We start from the raw sequence: 13,979 nt of genomic DNA, 5'->3' as shown, positions 1-13,979 counted from the left end.
CAATCGAGCACACCCCCGTCGCGATCCGGCACACCCCCCCGACGCGATTGGGCACCCCCCGCCACTTCTTACCGTCATCTGGGCACAAGCATCGGCATGTTCAGAACGTGAACTCGCAGGTCTTGAGCATGCGCAGATGCTCAAGGCCCAGCAGAAGAGAAGGCCGATCTTCGGGCACAGGCACCAAGCACAGGACATGCCGGTGCTGGTGCCCAGATGACGGTAAGAAGGGGGGGGGATGCCGGATCGCGTCGGGGGGGGGGGCGCTCGTAAATAGAGCACAGATTTTACATGGTCACTCAACTCCCCAGCGGCAAGAAAAAGAAATGCGAGAGGGGGGAGGCCGCTCTATTCAGGTGCACACTTGTCAGCTGTGCTGATCCGGCACCCCCCCCGACACAATCGAGCACCCCCCCCGACGCGATTGGGCACCCCCCGCCACTTCTTACCGTCATCTGGGCACCAGCATCGGCATGTTCAGAACGTGAACTCGCAGGTCTTGAGCATGCGCAGATGCTCAAGGCCCAGCAGAAGAGAAGGCCGATCTTCGGGCACAGGCACCAAGCACAGGACATGCTGGTGCCGGTGCCCAGATGACGGTAAGAAGGGGGGGGGATGCCGGATCGCGTCGGGGGGGGGGGGGGGTGGGGCGCTCGTAAATAGAGCCACGCTCAGTTTCCGAGGTGCCGATTTTGCAAATGATTTGCTCGTCTTGCAAAACACTCGCAAACCGGTGCACTCGTAAACCGAGGTACCACTGTACTTTCTAGGTAAGGGCCTTTCTATAGAACCAAACTACAGTATTTTTAGCAAGCAACCTTAATACATTCCCTGGAATCAATGAATAGTTTACACCCCATGGAATCCTGCGATTAGGCACCTACAGAATTCATTAGCATAACTGCAGATTTAGGCCCAGCCCTATGTCCCCTCTTAGCGTCACTCACAGATTTTACATGGTCACTCAACTCCCCAGTGGCAAGAAAAAGAAATGCGAGGGGGGGGAGGCCGCTCTATTCAGGTGCACACTTGTCAGCTGTGCTGATCCTCTGCCCCCTCTGACGTCAATTCCTATACGGGGGCAGAGGACCAGCATAGCCAACAGCGCGTGCCTGAGCAGAGAAGCCCCGCAGGCACAGCTTCCTTTGGAAGCACTAGCCACCATTTTTCTGAAGTGATACCAGTTTTAGTTTTTCTATTTTAGGTGGTGCTATTCTGTTTTAATTTGGCCATAGGTTTACTCTAGAGAGAGAGAGATTGCTTCAGCATTAGATTTCTTACACCAACTGCCAGTTAAACACGCTGGTCTGCAATTTTCAAGTTCAGCTGAAAGGGTTTCCTTGCGCATACTGTATCTGTTTATGCTTTCCAATGTGGGATCTTGTGTTTTAAGTTTATGCCATAGCCATTCAATTGCTGCTTGGTTTATATCCTTGCATCGCAAACTGTGTGCCGCCTGAGATTCCAGGTGTGCCGCGAGACGCCGGGGAGGAGCCGGTGCCAACTGACTGCCTACAGGACGTGCCTCTCGCGGTGAGAGGCAGTCAGCCAGTGCCAGCACCTCTCCACGCATCTTCCTTTCTAGCACCCCCCTCCCCCCCACTGGGGCTCAGGGCCTGTCTGTAGGGCCTTCGCGCATGTGCGGACATCGACATGATGATATCACGCATGTGCGTGACGTGATTGCGTCGATGTCCATGCACTTCCGGATGCTTCGAGCAGTGGCCACCACGTTTAGTGTGCTGCAGCATGGCAAAGTTTGGAAGACACTGGTTTATATAATTCTCCAGTTTTCAGTCTGTCATTTTATATTGATATTATAATTATTTTTATATTGACATTACATGTATTTATTTCTGTTACTTACTCTAGAACAGGGTTGCCCAAGTCCAGTCCTTAAGATCTACTGGCAGGCCAGGTTTTCAGGATATCCACAATAGATATGCATGAGAGAGATTTGCATACCAAGAAGGCAGTGCAGGGAAATCTCTCTCATGCATATTCATGGTGGATATCCAGAAAACCTGGCCTGCCAGTAGATCTCGAGGACCGGACTTAGGCAGCCCTGCTCTAGAATAATTGGGCAGTTGGTTCTTATACACTTTTGGTTACTTAACTGTTTCATTGTCCATTGCTATTGCCTTAAGTTGAATGTGTCTGCTAGCGTTATAGAAATAATAAATAGTAGTAGTAAAGTTTGAAAAAAAATAAAAATCGACCCCTAAAATTGACATGCCCCACTATAGGGGTGTCACAGTCCCTCCTTGAGGGCCACAATCCAGTTGGGTTTTCAGGATTTCCCCAATGAATATGCATGGGATCTATTTGCATGCACTGCTTTCATTGTATGCTAATAGATCTCATGGACATTCATTGGGGAAATCCTGAAAACCCGACTGGATTGCGGCCCTCAAGGAGGGACTTTGACACCTGTGCCCTACTATTATTATATGGTATTGATTATGGTTCTTTTGGGACCCTTTTTGGGGGATAACAACAGATTAGGTTTTTTTCATGGCTGTGGTAAAGATGACTTAGGGCTAGATTCACTAAGGGCATAGATTGGATCCAATCCGTGTCCGGGGGGCTGATTCACGAATTGCCCTCAATCAGAATCACACCCCCAACCGTCTGTAAATGGTCTGCGCATGCGCTGGCCCTCCGTGCCCAGAAGAGCTTTTTACTTTTTTTTTTCGCGAACTGTGGCGGATGGGGCAGAGAGCAGGAGATCGGGCCGAGAGCAAAGAAGCAGGGCGGCAGAAGGTGGGGCAGTCGGAAAGGACCTGAGCGACTGGTCCTCAGCAGTCGCTTATTTTTGATCGGTTAGCCCAGTCGGTGTCTCTAATTTTTTTTAGTGAATCGCTTCCTGCCTACATTTGAATGCCCTTCCCCCTCATTTGCATGCGTGGATCAGAGAATGATCGGGACAGAGGTTAGTGAATCAGGTCGGAGGGAAATCGGGTTGTAAAGGGGGTCGCTAAGTGGTCTAGCCCTTAGTATGTGGCAAAGACCCAGGTAAGGGCGTGCTAAGGTCAATTCTTACCACAGTCTAGTAAAAGGACTTCTAAAAATTAGCTTAGCTCCCAGGACACACCCATTCAGTCTGTTTTTTTCAAAACGTCCACACTAAACAGAAGATAGATCTGAATACCGTGGAGGTAGGACAGTATGACCTTTCATATGCTTATTCAATGTGAACATTCTGAAAAAGACACTTCCTAGATGAGTCCTAAAAGTTGATCGAAACTGCTGCACAAAATGTTTTTAGTTTTCAGCAACCCAGAATTCACAGCCAAGCTGTGGTTACTGCTACATGACTCAGATGAAAAGTTCTCAGAACATTCCCCTTACAAGGACAGCACAAAATGTTTCTTTTTTGGCCGTGTCACGGTACTTTAAGAACAAATGTTATGGGTTCCCCCTTTGGAGGAGTTGAAGGAGGAAGAATTTGCAGACTCTGGGGATTAGGAGTGGTCTCGTCACGCAATGGTGACACCTAGTGGTCAGGTTTAGGGCTCATGGCACTCTAGCTCAGCAGAGACTGGTTCCAATTGAGCCAGAAACCTTAAGGAACAGGAGGCCAAAAATGATTCAAAACCTACTATGTGGTTTGCATCAGGTGTTAATTCATAAGTGGGCATTTACTCCCCCACCTTTTTTTTTACAAAACGTGATAGCGGTTTTTAGCACAGGCCGGTGCATTGAATGCTCTGCGCTACTCCCGACACTCTAAGAGTTCCTATGATTGTCGGGAGCAGCGCAGAGCATTCAGTGCGCCGGTCTGAACTAAAAAACGCTATTGTGGTTTTGAAAAAGGGGGCGGGGGGTTAATTTCCCAGCATAGACAATGCATAACTTTAGGCCCTCTAAGTCACTATACAGCTCATTATTCCCTTCCATTTATTAAAATTATAATCCGCATATGCATTTAACATAACTCTAGGTGAGAAACAAAAAAATATAAATATAAAAATGAAATTAAAAATTAATTTAAAACAAAATAATAAAACATAAAGGCCCTCTCTTACTAAGTCGATTACCACAGAGGCGATAATCACACTAAATCCCATTGGGAATTAATGGGCTTTGGTGATGTCGCACAGCTTTTTAAGTTCAAATATATTTATTAAGTTTTCAAAAATGTGCTATCAAACAGAACGAAAGCTATTAACAGAGCTCTCTTAATTTTGCACAAAATACACCTATACCCCAACCTCCCCACCACCCCCCCTCAGTCCCATAAACCCACACATCGTCTGCATGTCATGAGCAACAAAAAGCAAGACGAGGAAATCAGAAGTTCAAAAGTCTACTACGGGCATGAGGAGTAAGGTCCATCCAAAAGTGTTCCCAAATAGAGCAAAAAAGACATCCTAGATTGGAATCCAGGTCACCAATTTGCCTACGCTCCAGGGAAGCATGTACAATCATCAGCGATCTCCATTGGGCATAGGTCGGCGGTTCATCTGACAACCAGTTTGTCAAGATAACTTTTTTACCAAGAAGCATCACCCTAGCAATAAAAGCTGACATTCCTTTAGGTTTCGGTGTTGTAATAATATAATGTCCAAAAAGTGCTCTCGGAGCTGTTGTCCATCGCCGGCACCACAGGGATGTAGTATAGTGACCCAAGCGTAGCCAGAACTGAAAAATACCAGACTGGGACAAGACCAGAACAGGTGTCCCAAAGAGGTGGTGGCTCCACTACACTTAGGGCATGAATGAACTGGAGTGATACCCATCCGATAGGCTGTCGCGTAGCTTTTTAAAAGGGGGAGATAATTACATCAAATTTAAAAATCAAATGTAAAATATAAATGCTATATTCCAAGTGAAGTTATGGCAGCATTTTCAACATTCAGACTCAAGCACCTGAAAATACATATATACATTTAGAGATTGCGTGCTAAGCATTTTAGCGCGGATTTAGCGCACGCTAAATCAACGCGTGTGCTAACTGTTAACGCATCCATAGGATAACATGCACACGTTAGTGTTTAGCATGCGCTAAAAATCTTAGCGCACCTTTGTAAAAGAAGGGGTAAATATTTACCCTAATTTTCCATTCCTCTCCATTATGCATTCACTCCATGGAATGAACTTGAACCAAGCTATTTTCTGTTCAGGTTAATAAGAACATAAGAACTGCCATCTCCGGATCAGACCTTCGGACCATCAAGTCCGGTGATCCACACACGCGGAGGCCCAGCCGGATGTACACCTGGCATAATTTTAGTCACCCATATCCCTCTATGCCTCTCGTAACGTTGCTGCATAATCATCACGAGTTGGGTTTTGATTTTTTTTTTTAAATTCAGAGTATTGAAAACGAAGCCAGATGGAGTTTTCCAGTGTATATTTTATATTATGTTCTGTCATAATATTACTGTAATCCACGTGGAGTCAATAATCATAGATTAGCTTAAATCAAGCCTATCCTAAGAGAGTGAGCTAAATAATTTGCACAGTGCTATAATAAATTTAGAGACCCCTTTTATTCTCCTCCATCATCTACACAGAAGACTGGTTCATTGAACTCTTGGGTAAAGTAAACAAAGCAATTGACCCCTAGACTCCTGGTTCATAGAGTTACATGAAGAATTGCACTCACAGTGTTCTTCAGAATCAGAGTCCTTGGGATCCCATGGGTGCAGGGAAGGAAGTAGTTAGCAATAAATTACTTCATTAGAATAAAGGAGTAGAGCCCAGAGCCCAATTATCTCAGAGCACTTCCCATCCACAAAGATATATTGTTAAGCGGGACTTCATTTCTGGGGGAATGCCTTGGATTTCAGACTCCAGAGAAGCAGGAGAGTTCTGCTCCAGCCCATCCCTTACGAAGCCTGCAGAGGAGAGAGGAGGAGGTAAGCCTGGAGCAGAACAACGTAGAACAGTAACTCATCTCCCTAATCCAGACCTTCTTCCGTTGCTTCTGCCCCAGGCTCACCTGTTCCTTCCCCAGCTTTACATTTCCACTTCTTTTATCTACAAATCTAGCCTTGTCGCTATATCCAATATAACAGTGAGCCTTGGCAGATTCCAGGTGTTCCCCGATGCCGACAAGGAGGAGAGACACCAGCTGACTGCTTGTACTATAGTCAGTCAGCCAACGCTTGTGCCTCTGCTCCTTCTCCTCACGTCTCCTTCTGCAGCACCGCACCCCCCCCCCAGCAGTAATAGGAGGCTCAGCGCCGTGGCTTTGAGGAAATCCACATATGCACAGATATCAACGTGATGATCTCATGCGTGTGCGTGTTGTCATCGCATCAACATCCGTGCCTTTCTGGGTGCCCTCCTGCCGCAGTTTAAAAAGTTTGCGACACACTGCAATATAAGAATACAGGAGCACACACTAAGTGTTGAAAGGCGAACACAGCTCTGTACATTTAATATGCAACCGACAGTCTCTGTTCAGAAGAACTTACAATCTAATTTGAATAGACAGACAGGACATATAGGGGTTGGGGGAGTTTCTTACAGAGGGAATGATAGGTTGTACAGTGAGTGGGAGTTAGGAGTTAAAGGTAGCATCGAAAAAGTAGCCTTTTAGCTTGTATTTGAATACTGCTAGAGACGGAGCCTGACGTAATGACTCGGGCAGTCTCTGTTCCATGCATACTATACTATTACTTAACACTTATATATTGCTGAAAAGGCAGAGCTGCACATTTTGACATTTATAGATGGTCCCTGCTTGGAAGAGCTTACAATCTAACTTGGATAGACAGACATGACATGTAGGATTGGGGATGCAGAACCCAAGGTGAGAAGAGTTAGCAGTCAAAAGCACTCTCAAAGAGGTGGGCTCACATATATAGACGGTCCCCGCTCAGAAGAGCTTACAATCTAGCTTGGACAGACAGACATGGCATATAGGGTTGGGGATGCAGAACCCAAGGTGAGAGGAGTTAGGAGTCGAAAGCACTCTCAAAGATGTGGGCTCACATGTATAGACAGTCCCTGCTCAGAAGAGCTTACAATCTAGCTTAGACAGACAGACATGGCATATAGGGTTTGGGGATGTAGAACCCAAGGTGAGAGGAGTTAGGAGTCGAAAGCACTCTCGAAGAGGTGGGTTTTTAACTGGGCCTTGAACAATGCCAGAGACAGAGCCCGCCATAGGGATTTGGGCAGCTTATTCCAAGCATATGGCACAGCAAGGCAGAAGGGACAGAGTCTTGAGTTGGCAGCCAAAAAGAAGGGCACAGAAAGGAGGGACTTACCAGCCGAGCAGAGCTCGCAGGGGGAATCATAGGGGGGGAGATAAATGAGAGATAGTGAGGGGCAGCTGAGTGAGTGCATTTGTAGGGCAGTAAAAGGAATTTGAATTTGTATTCGGATAAGGATGGGAAGCCAATAAAGTGACTTTAGGAGAGGGGTAATGTGAGTAAAGTGGCTCTCCCCGAATATCAGTGGAGGAGAAGGGTATGCAGAGAAGGGACTTGCCCAATGAATGGGGGGCATAGGGAGAGATAAGTAGGGAGAGATATTGAGGGGCTACAGAGTGAGAGCACTTGTAAATCAGTAAGGGGAGTTTGAACTGTATTCAGAAATGAATGGATAGCCACTGAAGTGACTTGAGGAGAGGGGAAATGTGGATTTGGCGACTCTTGTGGAATATATAAGTCGTGCAGTAGAATTTTAATGACAAGACAGAGAACTTAATGTTCAAATAACAGACTTTGAGTGAAGAAAAAAAAACACAAAAAAATCAATAAAAGGTCCTTTACTTTCTTCGCCAACTTACAGGGCTAAATTTAAAACTCTATGTTTGAGTTTCAAGGTCTTCAGACAAAATGGGCCAGAATACTTAAAAGAATAAGTTAGCCCTCGCATACCTTTGAAACCTCCGAGGTCCTCTCAAGGAGCGTCACTACCTGTACCCCCTTTAAAAGAAAAACTGTACGATGTGATATCCGCCAGAGAGCCTTCTCAGGAGTAGCCCTCACGCTCTGCAACTTACTCCAGAGGGGCTAGGTTTAGCTCCAGACTACCTCTACTTAAGAAGTAGGTGAAAGACTGGCTCTTCTTCCAAGCCTTTCATACATACCATTCTGCACCTGGACTAGCTTGCTACACGCACTCGCTTAAACAAGATATAAGGAACTGGTCCAACAGTACAAATAACTTGCTTTGAATTTAGCCCCCCCCCCCCATCTATTTATCACAACTGACTTTGTGCCATATCTTGTCCCCATCTATATATCTGAAATGGGCCCCTCAGCTATATGGTAAATAGTATTGTAAAAAAAATAATAATAATAAAAGCATTAGCATAATATCTATAGAAAACCAAAAAAACTCTGTGGCGTGACGATGTTCCCAAATGGACTTTATTTGAAAGTATCAAAGTTCCAAAGGTACACTAAAATCATCCACATAAAATAACTCCATCCACATAAAAGTAAATCATCCACATAAGAGCCTTCAAGGACCTAGTCTATGTCATCTGAATGTTCTTATGTGTGTTTATTAGGTGTTTTATAAGTATTATGCTACATTAATGATTCTTCAAGCTTCAATGGAGTGCCGAAATTTTGTGGATATTGACTCTATACAAGGCCGTCATTTTTGTCAGGTCTGGAAGGAGCTCACTCCATATGCCCGAAGCAGAATATTGAATACTTGACTGATATCTTTTTAGCAAGTGTAATGTAGGATATGGGTGGGGTGGGGAGAGGGGGGTGGGGGGGTTATATTGCACTAGATGTTTGCAGTTGTGACTTTATTGCTCTATTTTGAAATTCAATGAATATATTTAAACATAAGTATTATGCTAACTTCGTATTATATCTCCGTCATTTGAATTTCAGTGCTGTTAAATGTGTATATTTTTGATACTATGCATTTCATTGTTGTCCTATTATTAGGTTTCAATTTGATGTTTTCACCACATTTATTGTATTTATGTTTATATTTGGTCATTTTCTTATTGAAGCGCGTTTCATGCGGAGCTTCTAAGCAATTGTATTTTGGGATTCTTTAGCTTTCCACGTATTCTCCACCCTAGGACTAGCAGGGACCCCTGAGGAAGACACGTTTGTCGAAACATGGACCGTGTTGGGCCCAGTGCTCCCAGCGAACCAGATCCTTAAGGTGTTTATGTGGATTGCTATATATTTATTGGCTTCAAATAAAGTCCGTTTCAGGAACATTGTCTCTCCACGGTGTTTCTTTGATTTCTCTTGGTTTTTTTTTCTCCGTGGATTCTCCAGGTCAATTCTCTTCCTTTATGTTAAACTGCGCCTGTTGTATACCGCCTTGGGTGATTCTCTCAATAAAGACAAGTTAATAAATCCCAATAAATAAAAAATAAAAATAAAAATATCACTAAGGTCAATATTCGCAGGCCTGCTCTGTCCCTAACCCCCGCGAATATTGAGTGGGAAGTGTATAGCTCACAATGTCCCCACTTTTTTTCTCAGTTACTGACCCCTCACTATGAGATGCCCTCCCTTTAGTTCTTCGCCTAGAAAATTCTTTGGAAAAATTAAAGTCCAAACTAAAGACTTTCCTTTTAAAGATGCCTACAATTTCTGAACCCATTTCTTTCAAATAAAATTCATGTATCTTCCCCTCCTTCCTTCTTTTTATTTTGATTTTCTATCTCAATGTATTTATTAACTTACCTCATTTCTCTTCCCATCTCATTTCTAGTGCGTCAAGTTTTGTTTATGCCCCCCCTTTTTTTTTTCTTCTTTTATTTCTAATTTTAGATACGTTTTATTTTTTTTATTTTACTTTTTAGCTATTTCTATTGTAAACCGTTTAGGTACCTGTTTGATAAACTGTATATCAAAGAATAAAGAAACTTGGAAACTTGGTATTGTTTTGGTGAATCTACCTTACATACATTGATTCATGTACTCTTACTCTCATGACTAGATTAGGGCAATATCTGTTAGGCAGGAGTGACTCAGTCTCATTTTTAAAGATTGCAAACATTACAACACTTAGGGCTAACAATGCAATTCTATAAAAGTTAGACGTACTTTATAGAACTGTGTTTCGGTTTCGCTAGTTGCACCCTATTTATGCCAGGGTTTTCTTTGCCTAAATTCACAAAGAGGCTCCTGACTTGAAAACATATCCATAAAATCATAACTTTTCGAGGCTTGTACAGATGGGATCAGAGTTTGAAGGGGAAGTGGACAGAGCTTGCCAGGACAGGACGGGAATATAAGTGAAGTTCGATTCTGTTGACTTTCCATCAGTCTAGGGATATGTTTATAGATGATTTTTTTTGGTTAAATTTTAGCTTACCAGGCGGCTATGTGGGCTTACATATCACTTTCTACTTCTTACTTGGTCTTCAGAAAGTTGTTAAAAACATATTTGTTTGGCAAGGTCATGCATTTGGCCTGCAAAAACCACAGGGAACGGTACAGTTTAAGGGGTGAAGAACTTATGTGCACGACAGAAGAGCGGGACTTGGGTGCGATTGTATGTGATGATCTTAAGGTGGCCAAACAGGTTGAAAAGGTGAAGGCGAAAGCTAGAAGGATGCTAGGTTGTACAGGGAGAGGTATAAGACTGGTGAGACCTCATTTAAAATATTGTGTACAATTCTGGAGGCCGCACCTTCAAAAAAGATATAAAAAGGATGGAGTCGGTCCAGAGGAAGGCTACTAAAATGGTGTGTGGTCTTCGTCATGAGGCGTATGGGGACAGAATTAAAGATCTGAATCTGTATACTTTGGAGGAAAGGCGGGAGAGGAGAGATATGATAGAGACGTTTATATACCTATGTGATGTAAATGCGCATGAGTCGAGTCTCTTTAATTTGAAAGGAAACTCTGCAATGAGAGGGCATAGGATGAAGTTAAGAGGTGATAGGCTCTGGAGTAATCTTTTTTACAGAAAGGGTGGTAGATGCGTGGAACAGTCTCCTGGAAGAGGTGGTGGAGACAGAGACTCTGTCTGAATTCAAGAAAGCCTGGGATAGGCGCCTGGGATTTCTGAGAGAGAGAAAGAGATAATGGTTACTGCAGATGGGCAGCTCTATGACCTCACAATGCGGGTGCACAGAGCCTTAGCCTATAGGAAGAGAAGATGCAAATGGTAAGAACCTTAGCCAATAGAGAGAGGGGAGATATGATGAGACATTTAAATGCCTACAAGGCATAAATGTGAATGAGTCGAGTCTCTTTCATTTGAAAGGAAACTCTGCAATGAGAGGGCATAGGATGAAGTTAAGAGGTGATAGGCTCTGGAGTAATCTTTTTTACAGAAAGGGTGGTAGATGCGTGGAACAGTCTCCCGGAAGAGGTGGTGGAAACAGAGACTGTGTCTGAATTCAAGAGGGCCTGGGATAGGCGCCTGGGATTTCTGAGAGAGAGAAAGAGATAATGGTTACTGCGGATGGGCAGACCAGATGGGCCATTTGGCATTTATCTGTCATCTTGTTTCTTTGATTGATTAGTATTTCTTGGTTTGTTAACTGCACTGAACCGTGAGGTAGCTGCAGTATATAAGAATCTACATTATGTTATGTTATTCTCTAATCTACAACCTGAAACTAATCAAAGTTTCCAAGTTTATTAAAACTTTCTATCCCGTTCATTAAGATAAAACTTTCTTGGCGGCTTACAAATAAAACATAAGAACATAAGAACATAAGCAGTGCCTCCGCCGGGTCAGACCATAGGTCCATCCTGCCCGGCAGTCCGCTCCCGCGGCGGCCCGAACAGGTCACGGCCTGTCTGAGTCACCAGAAGGGGCCCCCTTGCCACCTTGGTTTCCCATTGAGTCCTATCTTCCCATCGAAGTCCTAACCCTCCGGTCTTGCACATGCACGACCTGGTTGGATTTCTATACTTATTACCTGGTTAGCTTTCTATACCTGTGTTACATCTCAGCACCTCTCTCAGTATCCCACGATCCCCCTATCCCTGTTTGAATCCTTGTACCGTACTCTGCCTGATCACTTCCTCCAGTAGCGCATTCCAAGTGTCCACGACCCTTTGGGTGAAAAAAAACTTCCTTGCATTTGTTCTGAACCTATCTCCCTTCAGTTTCTCCGAATGCCCCCTCGTGCCTGTTGACCCCTTCAGCCTGAAGAATCTGTCCCTATCCACCCTCTCTATGCCCCTCATGATCTTGAAGGTCTCTATCATATCTCCCCTGAGCCTCCTTTTTTCCAGAGAGAAGAGCCCCAGCCTATCCAACCTCTCGGCGTATGGGCAGTGTTCTAGCCCTCTTACCAGCTTCGTTGCTCTCCTTTGGACTCTCTCAAGTACCGCCATGTCCTTCTTGAGGTACGGCGACCAATATTGAACACAGTATTCCAGATGTGGACGCACCATCGCTCGATACAATGGCATGATGACTATTTACTAAAGAAGGACCTACATAATAATGCAATGCTTTATCATTTTTCAAAACATTTTTGCCTCATAAAACACTTTTTAATTTGTGCATTTTGCAAAAAAGCATTCACCCGGCTGTGGGGAAGTAAAAAAAAAAAAAAAAAAAAGCAGCTCATATCATCTACTAGTGACCAGTAGATGGCGTGCTCCCCTTTTGCAGCCGGTTTCTTCCCCTGGTGAGTAGCTCTTCCAGGCTGGTTTTCTAATCATGCTGTGTTCAGCAGCAACCTTCTTGAACAAGTGCTGGCTCTCTCTATACCAGGAGTGTCAAAGTCCCTCCTTGAGGGCCGCAATCCAGTCAGGCTTTCAGGATTTCTCCAATGAATATGCATGAGATCTATTAGCATACAATGAAAGCAGTGCATGCAAATAGATCTCATGCATATTCACTGGGGAAATACTGAAAACCCGACTGGATTGCGGCCCTTGAGGAGGGACTTTGACACCCCCTGCTCTATACCCACACGATAGTCCATAAATATAGAGAGATTACAAATCCCCCTATACAGGATTTGACTAAAGTATCTTCCCCCCTCTTATGGCTTAAGTCTCACCTCACACATCAAGATCAGAGCCATCTACACTTATACCTGAGGGAACGGTACAGTTTAGAGAGTGAAGAACTTATATGCATGACAGAAGAGCGGAACTTGGGTGTGACTGTATGTGATGATCTTAAGGTGGCCAAACAGGTTGAAAATGTGACGGTGAAAGCTAGGATGCATAGGGAGAGGTATGGCCAGTAGGAAAAAGGAGGTATTGATGCCTCTGTATAAGGCTTTAGTGGGACCTCATTTAGAATGAGCACAATGTGTATAATTCTGGAGGCCGCACCTTCAAAAAGATATAAAAAGGATGGAGTCGGTCCAGAGGAAGGCTACTAAGATGGTATGTGGCCTTCGTCATAAAGTGTAAGGAAACAGACTTAAAGATCTCAATCTGTATACTTTGGAGGAAAGGCGGTAGAGGGGAGGTATGATAAAAATGTTTTAAAACCCTACGTGGCTTAAATGCGCATGAAAGGGCATAGGATAAAATTAAAAGATGATAGGCTCAGGACTAATCTTGTTAATCGTGTCGAGCTTTACGAATGTAGAGATGATGCGGTATACAAACCTAAGGTTTAGATTAGATTAATCTAAAGAAATACTTTTTTATAGAAAGGGTGGTAGATGCGTGGAACAGTCTCCCGGAAGAGATGGTGTTAACAGAGACTGTGTCTGAAATCAATAAAGTGTGTCTCACTTCCGGCTCACCATACAATTGTTTCCCACGTACTCACCTTTACAGGACCCCCAGGGACCCCTGAAGAAGACTTTTTGTCGAAACACGGACCGTGTTGGGCCCTGTATCCCTAGCGGACTAGGTCCTTAAAGGCTCATATGTGGATGATTTACTTTTATGTGGATGGAATTATTTTATGTGGATGATTTCAGTGTACCTTTGGAACTTTGACACTTTCAAATAAAGTCCATTTAGGAACATCGTCACTCCACAGAGTTTTTTTGGTTTTCTCTGGATTTTCTTCTTTGTGGATATTTTGGGGTCAATTCCTTTTGGTTTCTTTTATGTTTCTATATTACAGGTAGGGCTGGATAACTGGATTTAATT

General features: G+C 44.0%; 1 protein-coding gene across 2 annotated transcripts in view; it reads right to left on the bottom strand.

The window, feature by feature from the left end:
* Positions 1-13,979, bottom strand: part of C11H7orf50 (chromosome 11 C7orf50 homolog) — a 293,434-nt gene that overhangs the window by 195,066 nt on the left and 84,389 nt on the right. The gene's annotated exons all lie outside the window — the stretch shown is intronic.

The sequence above is a fragment of the Geotrypetes seraphini genome, chromosome 11 (genome assembly GCF_902459505.1).
Source record: "Geotrypetes seraphini chromosome 11, aGeoSer1.1, whole genome shotgun sequence".
NCBI classification, from domain to species: Eukaryota; Metazoa; Chordata; class Amphibia; order Gymnophiona; family Dermophiidae; genus Geotrypetes; species Geotrypetes seraphini.
Note: the sequence above shows the minus strand (reverse complement) of the source record. Positions and strands in the feature narration are given on the sequence as shown.